The 6,486-nt window shown below is 48.1% G+C and overlaps 1 protein-coding gene across 1 annotated transcript in view; it reads left to right on the top strand.

Annotated features, from left to right (window-relative positions):
- The first annotated feature begins 4,835 nt into the window (after window positions 1-4,835).
- The window catches only part of DEUP1 (deuterosome assembly protein 1), a 63,092-nt gene continuing 61,441 nt past the window's right edge, over window positions 4,836-6,486 (top strand). The window contains exon 1 of the mRNA XM_060273882.1: window positions 4,836-4,924. The gene's annotated coding sequence lies outside the window, so the exon portion shown is untranslated. The remainder of the gene's footprint in view (window positions 4,925-6,486) is intronic.

The following is a 6,486-nucleotide window of genomic DNA, read 5'->3' as shown; positions in this document are numbered from 1 at the left end:
TTTTTCTCCCTCTCTCATAGCTCTAGAACCCATCCAATGAAGCTGAATGTTGGAAGATTCAGGACAGGGCATAGTTAAACTATGGAACTTCCTCCCAGTGTGGTGTAGTGGTTAAGAGTGGTAGATTCGTAATCTGGGGAACCGGGTTCGAGTCTCCGCTCCTCCACATGCAGCTGCTGGGTGACCTTGGGCTAGTCACACTTCTCTGAAGTCTCTCAGCCCCACTCACCTCACAGAGTGTTTGTTGTGGGGGAGGAAGGGAAAGGAGAATGTTAGCCGCTTTGAGACTCCTTCGAGTAGTGATAAAGCGGGATATCAAATCCATCCTCCTCCTCCTCCTCCTCCTCCTCCTCCTCCTCCTCCTTCCACTGGAGCCAGTGATGGCCAGCCAACTTAGAATAATCAAATTGTAGATTTGGAAGGGACCCCAAGAGTCATCTAGTCTAGCCCCCTGCAATGCTTGGATGGCTTTAAAAGATGACTGGAAAAATCCATCGGGGATAACTCCATCCATGGCTGCTATCAGTGGCTATACTCTGCCTCCACAATCGGAGGCAATAACATGAGAGGGCTCTTGTGCTCAGATCCTGCTTGCCCAGTTCTGACAGGCATCTATGGCTGCCTACTGTGACCACAGAATGCTGGACTAGATGGGCCATTGGTCTCATCCAGTTCGGTCTCCTTATGTCCTTACATAGCTTGCTGAGAGCAAACAAGGAAATAACAAACTACAGTTCCCAAGATTCTTGGGGAGCTTTTTAAAGTGGTGTGATACTGCTTTAAATCTACAGTGCAGATGGGGCTGTGATGTTTGACAAAGACCTGAATTTGACACAGTCTAAAAAGTGGCTCTGGGTGGTAGGGGTGCTGCTGCTGGAGGGATGCTTAATCCTTTTCCTGCCCCCCTTATTTCCCTATATGCTCGCCTGCCTCTGCTGTTCCCCCCATCCTGAGCTGGAGGAATGTGGTGGCTACAGAGGGGGAAGGGGGGGGGACTTATTCAAGGGAAACTCTGAAGTTTGTTGGAGGGGAATAAGATCACTTTAAAAGCTGTCCGATATTTCCCTCTATCCCCTTCATAGACCTGGAACTGATGGGATCTTTTATCGGAGATTTGCAGTTTTCACTGAAATAGCAAAAGACAAGAAAGCGGCATGATGTCACTCTGGAAACAAAACAAAGAGAAACCGAATCCCCAGTTTTGAGCTCATCTCCCTTTGCTGCTAACAGTTCTGTTTCCCTTTAAAGACCTCAGTGCAATGAGATATAGCTAATCTTTGTCAGTTGCTAAATAATTAGGGTACCCTAGGGTTCTGGCAATCTGGAATGCTTGAGATAAAGACCGCTTTCAGCAAGGAACTTGGAAGAAAGGAGATTCTGACTCCACATCAGGAAGAACTTTCTGATGGCAAGAGCTGTTCGACAGTGGACTCCCAGGAGAAGTGGTGGACTCTCCTTCCTTGGAGGTTTTTAAGCAGAGGTTGGATGGCCATCTGCTTGTGCTGAGATTCCTGCATTGCAGGGGGTTGGACTAGGTGACCCTTGGGTCCCTTCCAACTCCATAAATCTATGAGCAACACCAGCCTATGAATGTCCAGCTGAGTTAAAAGGGCAATACTCCCAAGTTAGGAAGGGTCACCTCGGATATTGTTACCAGACGGTTTGCTAAGATCCTTGCAAGAATTTTGCCGGCCGCAGCTAATAGAGAGATGCCTCGATAGTTTCCACAACCAGTTCTGTCACCTTTTTTTAAAGAGATAATTTTGGCATCTGTAAAGTCTGCTGGGATTTCTTCTCTTTCCCAGATTTTTTTGATGAGCTTGTGAAGTTGTTGTGTAAGTTCAATTCCGCCCACTTTGAAGATTTTGGCAGGTATCCCATCAGGTCCACTGGCTTTGTTGTTTTTCATTTGGTTAATAGCTGTACATAACTCTCCCAGATTTGGAGATACTGCAAGCTCATCTCTAACTTGTTTTTGTGGAATTTGTGAGAGGACCTCAGCAGCTACGGGGGAGTTGCGGTTAAGGAGATGTTGGTAATGTTCTTTCCAGCACAGTGCAATAGCTTCTATCTTTTAGAAGTGTGTTACTGTCTGCTGAGCGTACAGGGCATATGCCATGATTTATTGGCCCATAGATGTCTTTGTGGCTTTAAAGAAATTCTGTGCATCATGAGTGTCAGCTAAGTGCTGGATCTCTTGAGTGTTTTTTATCCATCGGGTGTTTTTTAGTTCTCTGGTTCTTCTTTGAACCTCAGCCTTAGCGTTGGCATAGGCCTTCTAGGGGGACAGTGGACATGATTTTCACCACTCAGCAGCTTCAAGAAAAATGCAGAGAGCAAAACCAACCCCTGTATATGGTGTTTATTGACCTGACTATGGCTTTCGACACTGTAAATCATAATGCCCTGTGGACTGTCCTTCTGAAAAATGGAAAGCGTAATGCTGGTGGTCAACAAAAGAGTTTTAAAGACTGTCTCAAGGCAAATCTTTAAAAATGCAGTATAAACACTGACAACTGGGGAACACTGGCCTGCGAGCGCTCCAGTTGGAGAACAGCCTTTACCAAAGGTGTCACGGGCTTTAAAGAAACTCGATCTCAGGACGCAAGGGAGAAACGTGCTAAGAGGAAGGCACGCTTGGCAAATCCACACCGTAATCAACTCCCACCTGGAAACCAATGTCCCCACTGTGGAAGGGCGTGTGGATCCAGAATTGGCCTCCACAGTCACTTACGGACCCATTGTTAAAACCGTGTTTATGGAAGACAATCTTACTCGGCTACAAGTGATCGCCAAAGAAGAAGACTCTCAAGTAAGCATGCATAGAATAGCAGTCCTTCTCCTGAGTAGACAGGTAAAGAGTGTACAGAATCAGTGCTGCCCCCACCTTTTGAAACTTTGCTTCACCTTGGGTCAGACTGACTGAGAGCCAGTTGCTCTCAGCCTATGCTGCCTCACAAGGCTGTTGTGAAGAGAAAAGATGGCTGGGCAGAGAAGACCCACATTGAGCTTCCTTGGAGGAAAGGCAGGATAGAAATGCAATAGAATATAATAGAATAATGAGCAAGGACAACTAATTGGCTAATACGACTGATTGGCTACTGATGTAAGAATGCTGTGGGGGGGAGTGTTATTGTTTTCATTTGTTACTATGCTATGTGTTTTTTATATTGTAAGTTTCCCTTTGATCCTTGGATGAAGAGCAGTATAGAAACTTAATGAAAGAACAAATAAATGGGGAGCAGCTGGACGATATGCAATTCTATTTTTATATTTTGTTACTGTTGTTGTTATAACCTTGAGTGAATAAACAGAAGAAATTATACTGGTCCTGTAGGGGATGTGAATCATAGAATTGTACAGCAGACCCACCAATTGTCTGTATCTTCCAGGCAGGTCCCTGATTTAGAGAATCCACCTGGTTTCTGATTTGATCCCTGGAGTGTCCCCATTTTTATTGGAGAAATGTTGGAGGGTATGGAGTTATCCAACCTCAGAGCCATCTGAAGGCAATCCTGTACAGGGAAGTTTTAAAAAAATGTTTTATTATATCTTTATATAGGCTTGCCATATGTCAGGAATAGGCTTGCCATATGTCAGGAATGGATGGATGGATGGTAACATGATGGAAAAAGCAGTGGAAACAGCTCAAAAAGCTTAAAAGCACTATTTTTGGCTTTGGTTTCTCCAAAAGAATTTCTACAACTTTGTAGGTGTCAGGAATTTCATTTTTTGAAATATGGCAACCCTGTGTTAAAAGCTGCCCAGAGTAGTTGGGGGGCAACCCAATAAGCTGTGTGGGATATAATTAGTAAAACTGGGGAATGGGATGTCCCTATTTTCATCAGAGAAATGTTGGAGGGTATGGTAGAGTTGGAAGGGACCCCAAAGGGTCATCCAGCCCAATACATTTCCAAGCACAATTCAAAGTGTTGGTGCTGACCTTTAAAGCCCTAAACGGCCTCGGTCTAGTATACCTGAAGGAGCGTCTCCACCCCCATCGTTCTGCCCGACACTGAGGTCCAGTGCTGAGGGCCTTCTGGTGGTTCCCTCACTACGAGAAGCCAAGTTACAGGGAACCAGGCAGAGGGCCTTCTTGGTAGTGGCACCCGCCCTGTGGAACACCCTCCCACCAGATGTCAAAGAGAAAAACAACCACCAGTCTTTTCGAAGACATCTCAAGGCAGCCCTGTTTAGTGATGCTTTTAATGTATAATAGATTGTTGTGTTTTAATGTTTTGTTGGAAGCCGCCCAGAGTGGCTGGGGAAACCCAGCCAGATGGGCGGGGTATAAATATTAAATTGTTGTTGTTGTTGTTGTTGTTGTTACCCCCCCCCCTGCAACACAGGAACCCTTTTGCCCAACGTGGGGCTCGAACCTACGATCCTGGGATTCAGTCTCCACCGACTGAGCACATGCAGAAAACCAAGTAGGAAAACGCTTAACTCCTTCGCAAACGGGCACTTGCATTTTAAAATATAAAACGCAGATAGCTGAGCAGAGCAGATAAAAAGAAAAGAAGGAGGTTGCTTTTAAAAAAATAGAAAAGAAATCCACCAACATGGAACTACTGTATTTCGTTGCAGTGCATATTTGGCACACAGGCAAACGGGAGAAGAGCGCCCCCTCCTCTAATTCAGACCCCGCCCCCTCCGTCCTGGCCCCGCCCCCTCCGTCGGGGGATTCCCCAGGCCTGCTCCCTCCTTCCGCCCGCGGAGCCTCTTCCCTCGGCCGCCCCGTTGCCCCGGCAACGGGAGAAGCCCGCCGGGCCCTTCCCGCAACTGCCGCCCGGGCGGAGGGGGCGGGGCCTGCGCGAGGCGGCAGCCGCGGCGGGAGGGCAGGAGGGCGGCGGGGCGGACGGGCTCCTTCCCCGCCAGAGCGAGGGCAGCCGCGGCTCGCAGCAGCAGCAGGGGAAGGGGCAAGGTAAGCGGGAACCCACTCACCCATGCTCTGTTTCAAAGAGCTCTGCATTTAGGCTGCGGGCAGGCAGGGAGTCTTCCTCTGGATAAAGGCTCTCTGTGCATGCTCAGAAGTCCTCTCTCTACTGCCCGGTTCCTGGGTGCTCCACAGCTGTTTACTGTCTGGAGGAAGCCTCTCTAGTTATGCTCATCATAACCATAGGGGGTCAAGGCTGAGGGTGCCTGGAGAGAGCCTTCTGTGTATGTTCAGGGGCACCCTTCCTTTCTCCCTTTCCCACACAGCTCCAAGGCAGAGTGCTGAGAGAGCCTTGAGAAAGCTGTTCTATGCATGCTCAGAGGCATTTTCTCTGCTTCTCCTTCCCTATGTTCTGCAAGGCGGAGTACCAGCAGAGGCAGGATAAAGCCTTTCTGCATATGCTCAGAGGCACCCTTCCTTTCCCACATGCTCTGAGCAGAGTAGTGAGATCCTGCAAAAAAGCCCCTCTAGGTATGCTCAGAGGCACTTCCCCTCTGCCACACATGCACCTTGGCGGCATGCTGAGAGAGGATGGACAAAGCTGTTCTGTGCATGCTCAGAGGCTGTTTTTTTATCTCTTCCTTTCCCACTTGCTCTAGGGTGGAGTATGGAGAGAGTTTGGAAAAAAGCTCCCTCTGCATATGCTCAGAGGAACCATTCCACCCTTTCCCACATTCTCCATGGAAGACTGTTGAGAGCAGGGATGGCCAATCTGTGGCACTCCACATAATGCTAGTATCAGTTGCTGGGAATCATAGAATCAGGGTTGGAGAGTTGGCAGGATACCCAAATGTCATCTAGTCAACCCCCGTGAAATGCTGGGATCTCAAGACACAGCCCCCAATGCAGTTGGAAACCATACAGGACCCTGCTTAGTATTACAAATATGCTAGCAGTTTTATTGTGTCAAGAGTGCTGTTCCCCTCTCATCCTGCTTCCAGGTTTCCTGCAGGCCTCTAGTAGGCCACTGTGAGAACAGGATACTGGACTGGCTGGGCCATTGGCCTGATCCAGCAGGTTCATTTTATGTTCTTACATTGGATTCCAGCTCTCTTAATCTGCGACCATTAGCCATCTGGGACTGATAGGAGTTGTAGTTTAACATTTGGAAGGTTACAGGTTTGCCTTCCTGACAGAGTCTGGACTGAGGAAGCCCCTCTGTATGTGCTCAGAAGCACATTCCCCCTGGAGTCCTACAAATTCCAGGACAAGGTGTGCCCCTCAACGCTCATAAAAAGCTGCCATGTACCAAGTCAGGCTATGGGTCCATCTAGTACAGTATGGTCTACTGGGAACTGCTCTCCATGGTTTCAAACAGAGTCGTCGGCGTCCCCCTCACTGGAGAGATCAGGAATTGAACCCAGGACCTTCTGCATATAATGCCCTTCATTGAGCTTTGGCTCTTCTAACTCGCTAGGTAGCCTTAGACCAAGCTGTTTTCTCTCTCAGCCTCCACCCCCACTCGCGTTTGCACTATAAATGCTCATTATTGTCACATCAGTATACCCTAGTAACATGCTGCTTGGCAGCTGAATTCTGCGCCTGTTTAA

Source organism: Zootoca vivipara, chromosome 4, assembly GCF_963506605.1.
Source record: "Zootoca vivipara chromosome 4, rZooViv1.1, whole genome shotgun sequence".
NCBI classification, from domain to species: Eukaryota; Metazoa; Chordata; class Lepidosauria; order Squamata; family Lacertidae; genus Zootoca; species Zootoca vivipara.
The sequence above is the reverse complement of the archived record's forward strand: the minus strand, read 5'-3'. Positions and strand labels throughout refer to the sequence as shown.